The following is a 19,204-nucleotide window of genomic DNA, read 5'->3' as shown; positions in this document are numbered from 1 at the left end:
TCTTATGTCTCAGTCCTTGGGAGAGCTCCTCCACACAGGGGTCTCATGCCTCAGTCCTTGGGAGAGCTCCTCCATACAGGGGTCTCATGCCTCAGTCCTTGGGAGGGGAGAGCTCCTCCATACAGGGGTCTCAAGTCTCAGTCCTTGGGAGGGGAGAGCTCCTCCACACAGGGGTCTCGTGTGTCAGTCCCTGAGGGAGAGCTCCTCCATACAGGGGTCTCGTGTCTCAGTCCCTGAGGGAGAGCTCCTCCATACAGGGGTCTCATGTCTCAGTCCTTGGGAGGGGAGAGCTCCTCCATACAGGGGTCTCATGTCTCAGTCCCTGAGGGAGAGCTCCTCCATACAGGGGTCTCGTGTCTCAGTCCCTGGGAGAGCTCCTCCATACAGGGGTCTCATGTCTCAGTCCTTGGGAGAGCTCCTCCACACAGGGGTCTCATGCCTCAGTCCCTGAGGGAGAGGCTTCTCCCACCTCAGTCCGTCCGTCACAGTGATTGAATAGCAGCTGAAGGGTCTTCCATGGGGACCACCAGAGGTTGCCCCAGAAAAGTTCAGCCAGGCCAAGAGGTGGGGAAATTCACGAGCTATTGGAGCAGGAGCCATGAAGGAGGTGCAGGTTACCACAGAAGAGTCCAGCCAAGCTGAGAGGTGGGGAAATTCCGGGGTCATTGTTGCGAAGCGGGTGCAGGCGAAGAAGGGCAAGGGGCCCCTTCTCCTTTTCACTAGGTTCAGCATCCCATGGCAGCAAACACCTGCAAACAATGGCTTGGCAAGCCAGGAACTCTGCCCAGGCCTCGGAATTATTTGGTGTCCATCCATCATCAGCAGGCCAGAGATTCAGATCGGGGTCGCCAGGGTCCCAATGTCTGCGCTCATGAGGCAAACGAGGGGAACTCCAGGCCATCTCTCTCACCACACTGGAGAGCTCTGGGACTGCCCCTGGAGCAGCCCTGGGAGAGGTCAGCACGGCTCGGTGTGGTCTTTGCAGGGCAGCCAGGACGAGGGAAGAGATGAGAATCTTGACTCCATGTTTCAGAAGGCTGATTTATTATATTATGATATATATTATATTAAAATGCTAAACTAAAATTACACTAAAAGAACAGAGAGAAAGGATCCATCAGAAGGCTGGACAGGAACAGAAAGGAATGAATAACAAAGGCTGTGACTGAGCAGAGTCTGAGCCAGCTGCATCCTTGATTGGTCATTAATTAGAAACACCTCCCACGGACCAACCAAGGCAGTACCTGTTGCATCCCACAGCAGCAGAGAGTTATTGTTTGCATTTCATTCCTGAGGCTGCTCAGCTTCTCAGGAGAGGAAAATCCTGGCAAAAGAATTTTCATAAAATATGTCTGTGACAGCTCGGGCTGCTCTCCCTGCCGCAATTACGGGGAGCACAACGAGCTCTGCTGCTCCTGTGCCACCCCAGCCCCGCCACTCCCCGGGATGGGGAGTGAGGGGACTGAGGGGACTGAGACACCACATTAAATGATATTTAAATTGACCCGGGCTCACAATAACCACTGTTTGCTTGGGAGCCTGGAAGATCCATGTTCCGGCTGGCTGCTCCTGACATAATCACCCATGGAAACTAATCAGAGGAAAACACTGGAATAAAGTGTCTGAGCTCCAACAAAAGGAGTTTAAAAACCTAAACGGAATTTGAGGGCATCACAGCTATTCACAGGACATTATTTATACCCATATCTTGCTTTAGTGCATCATTAGGTACATTGAAGTAATCAAAAGGAAAAGATCATTAAGGAAAATAATCTGCAGAGCCATTAGTGTGAGTTTTGAAGGAGTAAAAGGATGTTCTGGCATGGCAGTGATGAACTACCCGAATAAACAATGAGGAGAGATGAGATTCTACTCGAAAGGCCACAGTCAGAAGCGCTGGATCAAATAACCAGGATTTCTTCTGACTTCTTGGAAATTTCCTGTCTGATATGCAGGAAGAAATAAAAGGGGACCTAATCAAGCACAGGATGGGTGTGGAACAAAGGGGGTGAAACAAAATGAGCTCCAAGGTCCCTTCCAACCCAAACCATTCTGTATTTTCCATGGTGAGGAGAAAAAGGCAACACAGGGAAGGCAGAGGTGGCTGGGCTCCAGGAAAAGGTGGAATTCAGCAACGAGGAGGGGCAAGTGGAGCAGGGTGAGGTGAATTCCAGGATCCTGTGGCCCCAGCTGAAGCAGAAGCACAGAAATCCCCAGGGCAGTGATGCTGGAGCAGCCTGGCCGTGGATTTCCCAGCCCCAAGGGATTCTCAGCCCTTTGGGATACGGGACATGACTTGCAGGGGCATTAGAGCCAAGAAGGTCAACTAGAAAACCTGAACTGCAAGAAATTTCAGGGTCTGATTACCAAACCTGAACAAGGAATGCAGGAGAAGAATTAGGAGCCAGGTTTTATTTCTTTTTGAGTTATTCCAGCTCTATTTCGCCAAGGGCTGGTGCTTAGAGAAACATCAGAGGGGAGCACAGAAATATGAATATTAACAGCCCTGGGAGGTGCACAGGATGCTTTCAGAGACAAAGATGAAAGAAAGAAATGCAGTTATTTGCCTTTATCTTTAATGGTGCCGAGAGCCAGACCCTACATTTTTAACAAGCACAGTTGGTTGAGCTACAAAAGTCAAAAGAAAGAAAGATAATTTCACTTCAAAGAAATAAAGAGAATCTGCTCAGTGCAGGGCCCTCCCCTGACACAGCTCCTTCCACACCTGCCCCAGCCCAGGGACAGTCCTGGCAGGGTGGGATGGGCACAGCAAATCTGTGCCCAAATACAGAATCATGGGGTTGTCAGGGCTGGAAAACCCTTCTGAGTCCAACCACCCCCACCACTGCCCCATGTCCCCAAGAGCCGCTCCACAGGGCTTTGAAATCCCCCCAGGGATGGGGACTGCAATTCCCAGCCCATTCCAGTGCAGGGTGCAGGCAGGCTGACACACCTGGAATCTTCTATCAGCACCAGAATGAATCCCCCAAATTCCAGCACTAACATCTCTCTTCCTCCGGGTTCATCTGCCCATCTGGAAGGTGGTTTAATCCCTTTGTTTCCACGTGTTTCTCATCACTCTCAGCTGTGATTTAGCAGGTGATGAAGGCTCCTCAAATGAAGCCAGAAATGTGCATTCCCAATGTCACCTCCCCCTGCAAACTTCACATTTCCCTTCCCGGTTCCCCCGCTGTGAATTTGGGAGCAAAGAGGAAAACACTGCTGAGATTCCATTGCGGGGACACCCTGAAGGTTTGGGGTCACTGTGGGAGAGGGCTTTGGGCAAGGTGAACAAGGGTAGATTTAAATTGGGAATTGGGAAGGAATTCCTGGCTGTGAGGGCGGGGAGGGACTGGGCTGGAATTCCCAGAGCAGCCCCTGGATCCCTGGCAGTGCCCAAGGCCAGGCTGGACACTGGGGCTGGAGCAGCCTGGGACAGTGGGAGGTGTCCCTGCCATGGTAGGGGTGGGAATGGAATGGAATTTAATGTCCCTTCCATCCCAAACCATTCCATGATTCCATGTTTGTTCTGTCTGCCAAAACAGCCAAGTGCAGCTGCTCACTCAGACCATAAAATGCAGTCTGCAATGAAAAACCAGGATGCAATAAGTGCCACAGCAGCCATTCCTCCACAGAACACCTCCAGGGGCTGTGAGATTTCACCTGTGCTATCCCCACCTCCCTCCGCAGTCCTTCCCTTCCCTCAGGGGCTGATTTCACTGCCACATTCGCAGCACCACACTTGCAGATGTTCAGTTCTGTCAGGCCACTCCAGATCAGCTGGGAGCCAGCCCTTCCCCTCCTGATGTAGAGATTTCCTCCTCAGAAGCTTCAGCTCCAAGGCTGAGCCATCCCGTGTGATCCCTGTGTGCTCCAGCTCGGGATTGCCTGGCTGGGAAAAAGCAATTTGGTAACGCTCAGCTCAGGCCTCAGGAGAACACACACAGAGAAGGTCTCCTGGAGGGAGGGCAGGGTAGATTATGGCCCTGGAACAGACAGAAAGTTGGAGGAACTGGGTCTGTGCTGCCACAGGCAGCGCCAGGGCTGTGGGGCAGGAGGGAGCTGGATCCATCCCAGTGGGGCTGGATCCCGCTGGATGAGGATCACAGTGCAGGGACAGGGATGCCCTCCCTGCCAGTCTGACCTCGGTGTCCAGACTCAATGAGCAGGGTGGGATGAAAGGGCTCCAGGGCGGTCCTTGGCTTGGGGAGGGACTGTGTGAGCTGGAACCACCCCGGGTGCCCCACTCTGAATTTGATATCGAGACAAATCTGGATCTACAGCTGACTGAGGGGTCTGAATTGGGCCAGAGCAGCAAAAGGGACAGCCAAGGGTGGGAGCAGAGCCATTCCACCCTCACACCCTGCCTGGCCTCCTCCGTGTCCCTGCTCTGCCCCCTGAGTGTCCGAGCGCCTCATTTGTTAATACAAGCCTGGCTGAACGCAGCTCCTGTCGCTTCCATCAAAACATCTCCACACTAAATCTCTGCTTTGTTTCCTGACAGCCTTTCACCAGAGCAGGGCCCAGCTGTATTAGCTTTCATCTCATAAACTGCTGCCCTTTCCCTTGTTTATTTCCTCATAAAAATAAATAGGCTCTCATCAGCTCATTTCGGTATTTAGCCTCTAATAAAGGAAAATCAGGAGGCGTCACATCTTCCCCTGCCCCTGTTGTGATGCAGGAGCCAGCACTGACAATCCATTACCTCACAAAAAACCCACTTTAAAGAGATTTTCCTGCCAGTCCGTGCTACCTGACAGAGTTTGTCTGCCAAGCCCAGCCCGTGCAGGGCGGTGAGAAATGCCCAATTCCCCTCAGGGCACCATGCGCCCCTGTGAGATAACGGGGCTGTTCCACGGGAGGCCAGCACCAGCCGCAGGCACTTTTCCCTCCCTGCTGCACTCTGCCTGTGTCCTGCAGCTGCAGCAGAGCCCTGATCAAACAGCCCTGCAGTCAGAAATGCAGCTGGGAGCAGCAGGGGACAATGCAGGCAGCCTGGGACGGCACTGGGGTTTGCTTTGAAAAGCCAGGTGTGTGCTAAGGAGGGCAGGAGCCTCCCTTGAAATGGAAAATGTAAACACCCTCCCTCTGAATTATTGTAATTTTGAAATTAAGGGGCTCTCAGGCAAAGGTATGGGAGTAAGAGTAACAGTTCTTTAATAGGGAAATTAAAATACAAATGCAATAGTATTTTATTACTATAAAAATATATACACATACAAAAATATATATTTATATATATAATTTATATAAATATATATTTTTATATATTTATATAATTTATATATTTATATATAGATAAATATAAAACTACTGCCAGAGCCAGAGCAGGCCCTGACCCCCTGTGGGTCAGGCTGGTGGCACAGTGCCATTCCATGGTGGTTCAGCCCTCCTGCAGGGCCAGCTGTGCTTCTGCTGGAGCAGGGATCCTGCACAAGGCTGGAGTTTTCCTCTGCAGCTCCAGGGCTGCTGGAGATGGGCCTGGAGTTCCTCTGGGAACGCAGGGCAGGAGAAAGCTGCTCCTCTGGGAATGCAGGGCAGGAGAAAGCTGTTCCTCTGGGAATGCAGGGCAGCAGAAAGCTGCTCCTCTGGGAATGCAGGGGGCAGAGGCTGCTGTGCTGCTCCCAGGCTCAGATTGGATCCAGGTAGGAATGCTTGGCTCCTGCCCTGGGCAGAGCATCTCCCATGGGATGATGGAATTGGATCAGCCCTGCAGGGACACTCCGTGGCCATGGACAGCAGAGATCTCCTGGAGGGAGGATTGGCTGTGGCAGAGATAAAGAAAACTGCCCCATGGTCAGAGGAGAACTGCCCCAGCTCTGGCAGATGGGGGTGGAACTCACACCCCCATTTCCAACCTGAGATGCACGAAGGGGAGCTGGTCAGGGTGGGAAAAGATCTTCAAGATGATCATGGGGTAGAGCTGGGTGAGCTTCAAGGTCCTCCCAACCCAAACATTTGTGGGGTTTTGTGATAAAATTCACAGAAAATGAAGACAAAGATCCCTACAAAAGCCCATAAGCCCCCCGGCTGTTTCCAGGTGCCCATTCCCGAGCCACTGTATTCCCTGTGTTGGAACCCAGGACATTCCTCTGGCTGCCCTGGATGCCTCCAAACCTTGGCAGGGGCTCAGAGACCTTGGCACAGAGTCAGAAACACCTGTGCCTTCGATTTTAGCCCACGGAAAAAATTGCCAACTTTGTGTGAAGATTTACAAGCCGCAAGAATTTAAGTAGAATGATAGTCAATTTGTCTCAAGGTAAAAAAGTAGAATTTTAGGGTTTTAGAATGAGAGTTTAAAAGACAAATTGGAAGAATCTGAGCGTGTCCTGTCCTCCTTCTCCTTCTTATCCCCATCTTCTGCAAGGATAGTGACACTTTATGATTGGTTTAGAGACAGACTGTCTAACAAAGGTAATAAGTATTAGAAAATTATTATAAATAAAGTGCGCATAGTTTTTAATATAAAAAGATAACACCACCACAAGGGTGGTCACTGTGCCTCAGCCTGACCTGCTGGACCCATCTCAGCAGCTGAAAGAAAGAATGGAAAAGATAAGAAAAAATAAACAACCTTGAGAAACAGAACCGATGAGTCTTGGCTTCTTCTTCAGCCGCAAAGCTGGGAGAAAAAAAACTTTCTAATATCTCACAAGTCAAGGCAGACACAAAATCCCAGCATCCCTGGAGCCCCGGGGCAGCCATTCCCTCAGCCTGTGCCAGCTGTGCCAGCTGCAGGCAGCGTTTGCACTGCCAGGCAGGCACGAAGGCGCCGGGAGAGCCGCGAGCCCGGGCAGCGCTGAGAGAAAGGACTCCGCAGCCTGCACCGTCTAATTTTTCCCTTCAAATGCCTCAAAAAGGTCACGCTAATGATGTTTACCACCGAGTAATAAATGTTAACACTTCTCGTCTCGGCAGACCGAGAGGTGCCTGTGTTTGTTTTCCAGTTCATCAGGACGGGCCAGGCACAACACGGGCCATTTCCAAACGGTGACATTTGCAAATATTCCTCTGCTAATGATTGTGTTCTGGATCCTGCCACAGGAAATGGCATTTCACGCCTCTTTTTTGATGCTGGCTTCGTGCCTTTAACAAAGCCCCCAGCATCCAGCCCCTCCCTCACCGCGCTCTGGAAGGGTTAAGGGAACAGAGCCCCAGGAAAAGGCAAAGCTATTAGCCAAGTAATTAAAGTTCTCTCTTAATCCAGATAAGACTGCAAGCAGGAGTAATTAAAGTGAACCTCGGGACCCCTCGGATTCCGGAGCCTGGATTGGCAATGCCGGCTGTGGGTGGGGCTGGGAGCTCCAGGTGCTCCGCAAACCGGGGTCTGCAGCGTTTTGGGACAGCTGGGTGGGGCAGGGGCATCCTCCCCGAGTTTCCTGCCAAATGACACTGGGATCCGTGCCATCTGTCCTGCAGAGTGCCCCAGGCTGGAAATGGGGAGGGGCAGTATCTGACTGAGGAAATGAAGTCACCCTGAGGTGGCACTGGGTTTGTCCCTAGGGGTTCCGGGATTCCATCACCCTGAGGTGACACTGGGTTTGTCCCTGGGGTTCCATCACCCTGAGGTGACACTGGGCTTGTCCCTGGGGTTCCATCACCCTGAGGTGCCACTGAGTTTGTCCCTGGGGGTTCCAGGGTTCCATCACCCCTGAGGTGGCACTGGGTTTGTCCCTGGGGGTTTCAAACCCCTGAAGTGGCACTGGGTTTGTCCCGGGGGTTCCAGGGTTCCATAACCCTGGGGTGACACTGGGTTTGTCCCTGGGGGTTCCACACCCCTGAAGTGGCACTGGGTTTGTCCCTGGGGGTTCCAGAGTTCCATCACCCTGAGGTGACATGGGGTTTGTCCCTGGGGGTTCCACACCCCTGAGGTGGCACTGGGTTTGTCCCTGGGGGTTCCATCACCCTGAGGTGACACTGGGTTTGTCCCTGGGGGTTCCAGGGGTTCCATCACCCTGAGGTAGCACTGGGTTTGTCCCTGGGGTTCCATCACCCTGAGGTGACACTGGGTTTGTCCCTGGGGGTTCCATCACCCTGAGGTGACACTGGGTTTGTCCCTGGGGGTTCCAGGGTTCCATCACCCTGAGGTGGCACTGGGTTTGTCCCTGGGGGTTCCACACCCCTGAGGTGACACTGGGTTTGTCCCTGGGGTTCCATCACCCTGAGGTGGCACTGGGTTTGTCCCTGGGGGTTCCATCACCCTGAGGTGACACTGGGTTTGTCCCTGGGGGTTCCATCACCCTGAGGTGGCACTGGGTTTGTCCCTGGGGGTTCCAGGCAGGGCAGTTCTTCCCCAGAGATGGGAAAGCAGGGACCAGCCTGGAATGGCTGAGCTGAGCAAATCCTGGCTCCTGTCAGCACATTTGGTAACTACTGACTGCAACGAACTCCTCAACAAGGAAAATTCTCCTGGCTGAGCACATTTCCAAGGAAAACCACAAGGTTTGGCCTCCTGACCAGAACTTCCAGATCAAAAAAAAGTTTTGGCTTTTTGAAAAGCAGCACCTGCTGCTGTAGTGATGGGAAGGGTGGGGAGGCCCCTCAGGCTCTGGAAGGTTCCGTGAGGTCTCCACATGACCTCTGTTCTCTGAGCAGCCTCCTCAGCCTGCTCCTCTCCTCGGGTTTTAGAGCTGCTCGGGTTCAAGAGCAACAGTGCAGCTCCAGAAGCAAAGGGGGGGAGCCAGGCAGGGAAGAGGAGCACAAAACCAAGTGCACAAATAACCAATCCCAAATCTGCCGTTTACCACTGCATTCCTGGCTAATTCTCTCCAGGAGAGAAAAGTGCTGTAATATACCCTCAGAGAAGGAAAAAATCCATTTGCAGGCTGGAAATGAAATTGCTGGCAGGGAGGAGGAGCAGGGAGGCACATATGTTCCCTAAACTTCCAGTGAGCTCTCCAAACAATCAAACAGCACGTGGGGAAAAACGCTCCCAGGAAAGTCTTCCAGGGATCCCTGATTTGGCAGCGTGGGGTACTGCTGCAGTAAGGTAGAAAAATCGTAAAGAAAGGCTTCATAAAATCAGGCCTGCTCTCTAAAAATCAATGGCTGGGCTTGCCACAGCCAGCCCTTTGCAAGTTCCCGTGTGGAAGCAATCCTGGTGGGAGCAGTTTGTTAACATAACAATCTATTCCTGGGTAAAAAACATCCAGCACCTGGATAAACTGGTTTTATACTGTTAGATAGAAAAATGAAAACTGTCTCTCACCAACAACTTTTCCTGCATGTACACTGAGAGTCTGATGACCAATCAACACAGAATGACAATTTGTTAGTAACCAATAAAGTGATCGGCAAGAAACCTCCTGACCAGTTGGAGTCCCACACGAGGCCTGTAAAACTGTATAAAAATGAGTTTTGTGAATAAAGAATGGCCTTTCCACCATGAAGGAAATGGATTCCCGTGTGATTTATTCCCATAGGGTGCCTCTCATTTCCAGTGATTAGCCCAAGAGCCAAACACAGCCCTGCCCCAGGAGCAGAGCCTGCCCATCAGAGCCCTCCCGCCTGCTGTCCCTGTCACAGCCCCGGGTTTGGGCTCAGCCCCGGGGGCTCCAGGCTCCACACGGACAATTAACCCCTTGGGGGTGCAATCTGTGCAGGTGGGGACCCCGCAGTGCTGAGGGGGAGCGGGGGGGAGGGTTCACCCTCAGCTTCTGCTGCCTCCACAGCAGCTTCACACCCAGGTTTCTCTCCTTTGGTGCCAAATCCCAACAACTGCAGCCATGGATCCAACACCAGGGATGGGGTTATTGGTGAAGGCTTCTTCCCTGGGAGGGTGGGTAGGCCTGGCACAGAATTCCCAGAGCAGCTGGGGCTGCCCCTGCATCCCTGGCATTGCTCAGGGCCAGGCTGGAGCAGCTTGGGACAGTGGGAGGTGTCTCTGCCATGGCAGGGGTGGCACTGGGTGGGGTTTAAGGTCCCTTCCAGCCCAATCCAGTCTGAGATTCTATAATTATAATGCTATTAAAGGGAGGGCTGGGATGGGATGGGAGCGGAGCCCTCCCTGCTGTGCCAGCACTGCAGGAAGCCCCCAGTGATGGCAATGTCCCCAAGACACAGCCCAGGGGTGGCATCACCAGGGCAGCCCAGGGGCTAAGCCCAATCACTGGGATATTTGGGAGCTCTTCCAGAGCTTTCCAGCCCATAAAAGTTTCCATCATTTTGAAAGGCTGCTCGTGGCCTGAGCTGGGGTTCGTCTGCCAGCCCCAGTCTCGTGTGGGCAGCCCTGGCTGGATGCAATCAGCTCCAGGTGAGAGCTCTGCTATCTCCTCGTGCACAGCCAGGGCAGGCAGTGAGGATCAGCCTTTCCCACTGGGAATTGCAGCTGACAGGGCAGAACGGAGCTTTTAATTACCAGCTCCTACCCAGGGCAGCTGCTCTGCTCCTTACTGCTGCTTGGATTGAGAGGGTTTCAGCCCAGGCAGGGCCATTAAATCCTCCCCAGCTGCCCTGCCTGTCACAGGGGCTCGCACTGCAGTGATTCCCCCAGGCTGAGCCCAGAACTGGGCAAACCCCAGTCCCTGTGCTTGGCTTTGGGAGTGGGGGATCCCCGGAGCTGCCACCTTCAGCTGGTGAATGGCTTTGTGCTTTTCCTTCCCAGCCCCTGTGAGGCACAGCTCATCAATCAGAGAATCCTGGAATGTCCTCAGCTGGGACCCACGGGGATCATCCAGCCCCATCCCTGCCCAGACCCCCAACAACCCCACCCTGGGCATCCCTGGAGCGCTGTCCAAACCCTCCTGGAGCTCTGGCAGCCTCGGGGCCGTGCCCATTCCCTGGGCAGCCTGGGCAGTGCCAGCACCCTCTGGGGCAGAGCCTTTCCTGATCTCCAGCCTGACCCTGCCTGGCCCAGCCCCAGCTGCTCCCTGGCGCTGTCCCTGTCCCAGGGCAGGGATGGGAGCTGCCTGCAGCACACACACACCTTTAATGACACAAACACACAAATAACAGAGACAATGCACAGGTCAGTGTGCCCAAACCCCCTGGGGCTGGCAGGAGGCCGGGAGTGCTGCAGGAGCAGCAGGACTCGGGCTGCAGCAGAGCCCCAGGGATGGAGCAGCACATCCCACCCCCAGTGCTCCAGGGGCGGGGAGCAGCTCGAGCTCAGGAACAAGGGGGGGTCTCTTATCTGCACATTTGGCACCGAGGATGTGCTGTGTGACAATCTGAGCCTGCCCCACTGGCCATCAGCACAGCAGAACCAGCCAAGCATCTTCAGCCTCCCCTTGCTGCAGCAGCACCCCGGGGTGAGGCTCTCAGCCCCCCCAGCTTATTGTGTTTGCAGGGATCCCCAGATGGAGGAAGGAATGATGAATCTGACTCCATGCTCTCAGGAGGCTCATTTATTATTTTATGATCTATATTATATTAAAGAATACTGAATTAAACTATACTAAAGAATACATAAAGGACACAGACAGAAGGGTAAAAAGATAATAATGAAAACTCTTTACTCTCTCCAGAGCCTGACACAGTTTGGCCCTGATTGGCCTAAATCAAGAGTCAAAATAAGTCAAAATAATCCACAGCAGAATGCAATGGAACAATCACCTGTGGGTGAACAATCTCCAAACACATTCCAAAGCAGCAAAATACACGAGAAGCAAATGAAATAAGAATTGTTTTCCTTTTCTCTGAGGCTTCTCAGCTTCCCAGCAGCAAAATCCCAGGCAAAGGGATTTTTCAGAAGATGTGAATGCCACACCAGCTCCCTCCCCGCCCATCTGGGATCAGGACCACCACCTGCAGCGGCTGCCCCTGGCTTCCTGGCAGTGCTCTGGGGGTGTCTGTCCGTGCCCGTGGGACTGGGTGTCTAGGTGCACACCTGGGGACCGTGGTGGCCCTGGTGCCACTGCCCAGCACAGCCCAGCACAGGGCCAGGTGGCCTCAGGGTGAGGCTGGGCCCTCCAAGCACTCCGTGCAGAGCTCTGGCACTGATCCCAGCCTCCTCCCCTTTCCCAGGCGCTCAGTTCTCATTTCCAGGGAGCAGGGACACGGAACCTCCTGAGCTGCTTCCCCTGCTCCCGTGGGCCACAGGGACGGGGCAGGGTGGCAGCAATGAACCCTCCCTGCATTCCCGGCCCACCCACAGCTGTACCCTGTACATAACATGGATTATCCGTGGCCAGAGAGCCGTGTCACGGCCACAATTCAATCGCAGGGCTGGTAAGGTAATAAATGGGATGAAGGATGGCCCTCTCCATAGAGTGTCCCATTATTCCTGCCTGCTGCACAGCCTCAGGACGTCTGTTAATGGCATCATGGCAGGGCAATTTAAGAAGCAAAGGAAATGAGGGCAGAGCTGTGGGAAACAGCCCCGGGCATTGGGTGTGGCCCTCAGGGCTCACAGGATTGTTTAGGTCGGTGTCTTGGTTTGAAAAGCCAGGCGTCTGCTGAGGAAGGCAGGAGCTTCCCCTGAAATGGAAATTGTAAATCTCCTCCCTCTGAATTATTGTAATTTTGAAATTAAGGGGCTCTCAGGCAAAGATATGGGAGTGGGAATAACAGTTCTTTACTAGGGAAAAAAATAATTTTAAAAAAATGCAGTAATACAAAAGAAACCCCTGCCAGCACCAGAACAGGAGCTGACCCCCTGTGTGTCAGGGTGGTGGCACAGTGCCATTCCATGGTGGCTCAGCCCTCCTGCAGGGCCAGCTGTGCTTCTGCTGGAGCAGGGATCCTGCACAAGGCTGCAGTTTTCCTCTGCAGCTCCAGGGCTGCTGGAGATGGGCCTGGAATTCCTCTGGGAATGCAGGGCAGCAGAAAGCTGCTCCTCTGGGAATGCAGGGCAGGAGAAAGCTGCTCCTCTGGGAATGCAGGGGGCAGAGGCTGCTGTGCTGCTCCCAGGCTCAGATTGGATCCAGGTAGGAATGCTTGGCTCCTGCCCTGGGCAGAGCATCTCCCATGGGATGATGGAATTGGATCAGCCCTGCAGGGACACTCAGTGGCCATGGGCAGCAGAGATCTCCTGGAGGGAGGATTGGCTGTGGCAGAGATAAAGAAAACTTCCCATGGACAGAGGAGAACTGCCCCAGCTCTGGCAGATGGGGACAGAACACACACCCAGCCACATCTTGCATTTCCAACCTAAGACAATTGGAAAGGAGCACCAAGACATCAAATCCAGCCTGTGACCATCCCCACCTTTCATCCAGAACAGAGCACTGAGAGCCAGGCCCAGCTGCAGCAGCATCTTTACCAAACCATGACTTTTGCCCTCTTCTAGCCCCTCCACATTTTCTCAATAGCATCTTATTCATCTTATTTTCTTTTCTATTCCCTTCCCTCCTCCCACGTTTCTTCACCCTGCAGACATTGTGGGATTATTCCAGAGCTGCTGATGCAGGTGAGTGCAGCATAAAACCCATGAATCTCCCGCTCTAAAGAGGTTTTCCTTCCCCTCACTTTTTCCTTCTTGCAATTTAACTTTATTTTATTCTTTCTCTGCTCAAAGGATCATGGAATGGTTTGGGCTGGAAGGGCCCTTAAAGGTCACCTTAAAGGTCCAGCCCCACTGCCACAGGCAGGGACCATCCCAGCCTCTGCACGGCAGAGGTGAGAGACTCCTGTCAGCCTTGTCACAAGGCTTGAAGAAATTGTGTTGAGTTCTTTCACCTGGTGACTTCTGAGGAGTTTTGTGTCTGGAAGGAAGCTGATGCCCAGACTCGCTGCCACTCACGGGCTGGACCTGATAGAAGAGGTCAGGATCCTTTCAAAAACATCTTCTCCATCTGAAAATGAGAATTCATTGACTCAGAAGTGGCAGAGAGCATGAATTATTTCAGCAAAGTTGGTTTTTTAATGGAAAAAGATGCTCCAGAGTCTGCAATTACCATTCTGACCCTGTAACCCCTCGGATTTCATTTTGATGATGGTTGGAAGGCGAGAGAAGGGCAGAGCCCCAGTGGCCTCATCCTGGAGCCGGGCTGGGAGCTGTTCCTCACCTGCCAGGCTCTCCAGGGGAGCCCTCAGGCCGTGCCCTCTCCAGATGCGCCCTTTGCCACCAGAGCAGCTTCTGTCCACAGCTCGGTGCGCCCACCAGAATTATTTATTACTCATTTTTTGTTTATTCCTTACCAAAAATTCAATTAAGGCAAACCCAGGGCACGGGGGCTCGGGAGAACAGAGCAAAGGCCATCGTCCCTTTGTGAGAGGATTCCAGGTGTCCTTCCCCTGCTTTGTGCTCAACCCGTGCAGATTAAAACCTCTTTTTCTACAGCCAATTCCCCCCTCGCTGCTGGCTGCATCCCCACTTTCACGTGAGCTGATGGGGAATGTGGAGCTGAAGGCAGCTGGGTGGGAAAGCACAGGGACAGGGATGAGTGGCTGGTGTTTCCTACAAATGGATAATGAGGAAGGAAATCACTCAGCCCCTGGTGGCTAAATTGGATTTAAAGATACAAATCAGTGCTGAACGATGCGCTGGCAGAGCTGTGGCACGGGTGAATGAGAGATCCCAGGGCGAGACTCGCTCCCGACCGGGCACCGGCAGAGGCCGTGCAGGAAAAGGAGATTGATCCTCGGGTGGGTATTCCACAGGGCCTGGCATGGCCACGGAGCCCGGGGCGAGGAGGGGACAGTGACAGCGGGCACGGACACGGTGACTGCGGGGCATGGGCACGGTGACAGCGGGCACAGACATGGTGACAGTGGGGCATGGACACAGTGACAGCAAACATGGGCACAGTGACAGTGGGCACAGACACAGTGACAGTGGGCATGGACACAGTGACAGCAGGGCACAGACATGGTGACAGTGGGCACAGACACGTGACAGTGGGACACAGACACAGTAACAGACATGGTGACAGCGGGGCACAGACATGGTGACAGTGGGGCACGGACACAGTGACAATGGGCACAGACATGGTGACAGCAGGGCACAGACACGGTGACATGGGCATGGACACAGTGACATGGGCATGGACACGGGGCATGGATACAGTGACATAGGCATGGGAATGGGGACATGGGCACGGGGACATGGGCACATACACAGGGACACAGACACAGGGACATGGGCACGGACACATGGACACAGACGTGGACACGGGGACATGGGCATGGACACAGGGTCACAGACACGGGTCCCATGGCTAGGGTTTGCTGTCCCTGGAGGAGCAGCCTGGCCGAGTGATGCCAGCGGCTGTCCCCGTGTCCCCTGGGAGGCTCAGTGCCTGGGTGGGACACTGGCTCCCCTCACAGCACAGCCAGGGCAGCTCCTGCCTCGTTCCCTCAGGAATTTCTGTCTGCCCCCAGGCAAGGTCTCCACACCCAGACGGGATCTGTCAGGAGACGACAAAAGATAACAAGGATAAGAACAAAGAGAAATCTTTGTTTTCAGCGTTGGGGTTTTGCTGTTTCCAGCACGGCTGTGGGGTGGCTGGGGGTGCTGGGAGGGAGCACGAGAGACACAGCAGGGGATAGGGGGAGTTTATGGAGGAGCTTCTGGAGGGGGACTTGGGACAAGGCATGGAGGGACAGGAGCCAGGGAATGGCTCCCAGTGCCAGAGGGCAGGGATGGGTGGGAGATCGGGAATTGGGAATTTCTGGCTGGGCTGGGATTGCCAGAGCAGCTGGGGCTGCCCCTGGATCCCTGGCAGTGCCCAAGGCCAGACTGGACACTGGAACACCCTGGGACAGTGGGAGGTGTCCCTGCCATGGCAGGGGTGGCACTGGAGGGGATTTAGGGTTTTCTCCTTCCCACACCATCCAGGTTGGTGGTGTGCCATGTACCAGGAGCTGGGCTCTGCAGCTGCTCTGGGACAGCTCCTGGGCACAGCGAGCTCCAGCACCAGGAGCCTGCCCTGGGCCCAGCACCACCAGAGCTGTGTCTGCCCTGGCAGTGCCCCTCTTCATCCTCCCACTGCTGAGCAGGAGATGCTGTGCCAGGGCATGGACACCCAGCGCTCAGCCCAGGGCACTGCTGGCCAGCACAGCCTGGCCCAGGCCACCAGCAGGGACTGCCAGGGTGTGGAGAAGGAAAAGGCCACCAGCAGGGACTGCTAGGGTTTGGAGAAGGAAAAGGCAACCAGCAGGGACTGTCTGGAGCATGGGGAAGGAAAAGGCCACCAGCAGGGACTGTCTGGAGCATGGGGAAGGAAAAGGCCACCAGCAGGGACTGTCTGGAGCATGGGGAAGGAAAAGGCCACCAGCAGGGACTATCTGGAGCATGGAGAAGGAAAAGGCCACCAGCAGGGACTGTCTGGAGCATGGGGAAGGAAAAGGCCACCAGCAGGGACTGTCTGGAGCATGGAGAAGGAAAAGGCCACCAGCAGGGACTGTCTGGAGCATGGAGAAGGAAAAGGCCACTAGCAGGAACTGCCCAGAGCATGGGGAAGGAAAAGGCCACCAGCAGGGACTCTCCAGACCATGGAGGAGACACAGTGTGTGCCATTCCCCCTTCCTTTGCTTTCCCCTCCAGGCTGTTCCACGGCAGGAGCTCTGCTCCAGCCCCAGCTCCCTGCAGCCCCCAGTGACAGGAGCACCCAGCACATGGCAGTGTCCTGGGGGAGCTGCTGTCCCTGCTGTCCCTGCTGTCCCTGCTGTCCCTGCTGTGTGTGCAGTGCTGGGATCACAGCACCACGGGCTGGAGCTCCAAGGCAGAGCAGGAGCTGTGTGTGTGCACCGTGCCTCTGAAGCCAGAGGACAAAATGCAGTATCAAGGGAGTAGTTAAATGAGAGAGCTTTGATCTAGGACATGAAAAGAGCAGAAAAAGCTTTTTTTTTCTCCTTTTGATAAAGGTTAAATTTTAGCTATCAGGAAATCTAATCTGTGAATTTTGCCATTCAAGTCACTCCACAAAGGCCAGGTTGGACACTGGAGCTTGGAGGAATCTGGGACCGTGGAAGGTGTCCCTGCCATGGCAGGGGGAGGGATGAAATGATCTTAAAGGCATTTCCCACCCAAATCAGCCCGCAGTTCTGAGATTACACCAAGCAGGCACAGGGCAAAGGCAGCTGGAGCCCCTCATGTCAGAAAGGCAGAGGGTGTGGGGTTCAGGAGAGCTCAGAGCAGGAAGCACAGAGGACGCAGCTCAAGAGTTTCCTCACAAATATTCCAAAGCTGGAATTCCAAACCTCTGCCCAAGGAGCTGGATGTGGTAAAAGTGGTGCCAGCTGGGCACATTTGGTTCCCCAATGCCAGAACATGGACAGACCCCTCTCACTGACCATGGAACACCCCCTGCTTTTCAGGCCAAATATTCCCTTTTTTCCCTTCAAATTCACCACCACAATTAAGGAAATGGCCACTTCTCTCCACCAGCTTATCATGGCTAACCAAAGGTGAGAGCAGCTCGTCAGACTCATCCCATCCCAGGATTCTCCCTGGTATCCAATACACACCCTCCTGGCACTGCTCAAAGCCCCTCACCTGTCACTTGTCGCTGGGAGAAGAGACCAACTGCCACCTGGCTCACCCTCCCCTCAGGTGGCCGAGAGCAGCTGGTCAGGCGCAAACAGGAAAACAGAATTCCATGATAAATGGGGAAAAAGGAACAACTCCTTCCTGTGCATGTGAATTCAGAGTGCCCCAAGCTGGAAATCCATCCTCTATCCCATCCCGGGTGAGGATGTCACACCCCTCGTGGATCTGCACCCAGATCAGATGCCAGGGCACCATCCCACTGCCATGGATTGGGATATTCCCTGCAGTGCTGGAGCTGCAGGGGCAAGCCTTGGGGTCTGAAGGCTCTTGTGGCATTCACATTCTCTGAAAAAATCCCTTCGCCCAGGATTCTTCTCCTGGGAAGCTGAGAAGCCTCAGAGAAAAGGGAAACTATTCTTATCTCATTTGCTTCTTCTCTGTTTTGCTGCTGTGGAATCTGTTTGGAGACTGTTCACCCACAGGTGATTGTTCCATTGGTTTCTGGGAGTTGTTTTCACTCTTTGGCCAGTCAGGGCCAAGCTGTGTTGGATTCTGGAGAGAGTCACAAGTTTCATTATTATCTTTTTACCCTTCTGTCTGTGTCCTTTCTGTGTTCTTTAGTACAGTTTAGTATAGCATTCTTTAATATAATATAGTATCATAAAATAATAATTGAGCCTTCTGAGACCATAGAGTCAGATTCAGCATTCCCGCCTTTGTCAGGGCATTCCCTGCAGATACAATTGGCTCTGCCAGCCCCAACACCACTTTGAGGAGCACGAACTCCCATCACAGTGTGGCATTTCAGTGCCTCGCCCCACCCGGGTGAACTCCCCCCTCGCTGCTGTTGGTGCTTCCCTGGTGGCACCATCAGGGGTGGCTGTGGCTTTTTTGGGGTCAGGATGGTGCTGTGGGACCAGGTTTGCCAGCTGCAGTGCCCCTCTCCTGCCAGCTCGGCTCTGTGCGCAGCTGTGCCCGCTCTGAAAGGCTTTCCTTCTGCCCAAGGTTCCTCCCACACGGATCACAGAGATCCCTCTGGGATGTGGGTCTGTGACCCCAGGGAATGCTGGGCGGGAGCAGGAGCACCCCAAGTCCAAACAGCGAGGAGGAACAGCAAAGTGTAAATGGTCCCTTCACAAAGGAGCTGCACGTCAAAAGCTGGGATGTGTTTTTCCAACCAGGACCATGAGGTCGCTGTCAATGACTCAAATTTGTCCTGCAGCACTAATTGAAGCAAATAATGATCTGAATATGCTGCGAGAAACGTGGCAAAAGCTGCTGCAAAGGCTTCTCTGGCACAGGACACATCAGCCTCTCTGGAGGAGCGGGGCCCGGAGTGGCTGTGCCTCCATGAAATATTAACAATTCAGCAGCACGAGCCAGGCAACAGCGAGTGACACCAGACTGGGGATGATTACAAGTGCTCTGGCAGCCAGGATTAGAATTCAAAGTGATCCTGATAAATTGGAAAATGGTCGGAAATCAAAGAGACAAAATTCGATAGAGACAAGCACACATACAAATGAGAGGAAAACAAATATTGCGATGCAGGAGCGGGGCTGGGGAAAGCAGCCGTGTGACAGCTGCAAACAAAGTGAGCAGAGTTAATAATGTCATCCTGTCACCCAGCCCGCGGCTGCTGGCACCTGCCAGGGCTGCAGGGGAGAGCTCCTGCCCCAGGAACGGGGCTGGGGGGGATCCTGCTCCCCTCAGGGGCAGCACTGGGATGGGGGGAATGGAGCCGTGGGTCAGTGTAGGAATGTGTCCCCTGTTGATGGAGTGACAAAACCATTTTTTATACAGTTTTAACTAGTGCAAACTTAGAAAACAGTC

This window comes from Motacilla alba, chromosome 5 (assembly GCF_015832195.1).
Source record: "Motacilla alba alba isolate MOTALB_02 chromosome 5, Motacilla_alba_V1.0_pri, whole genome shotgun sequence".
NCBI lineage: Eukaryota > Metazoa > Chordata > Aves > Passeriformes > Motacillidae > Motacilla > Motacilla alba.
This window is presented reverse-complemented; position numbering follows the sequence as displayed.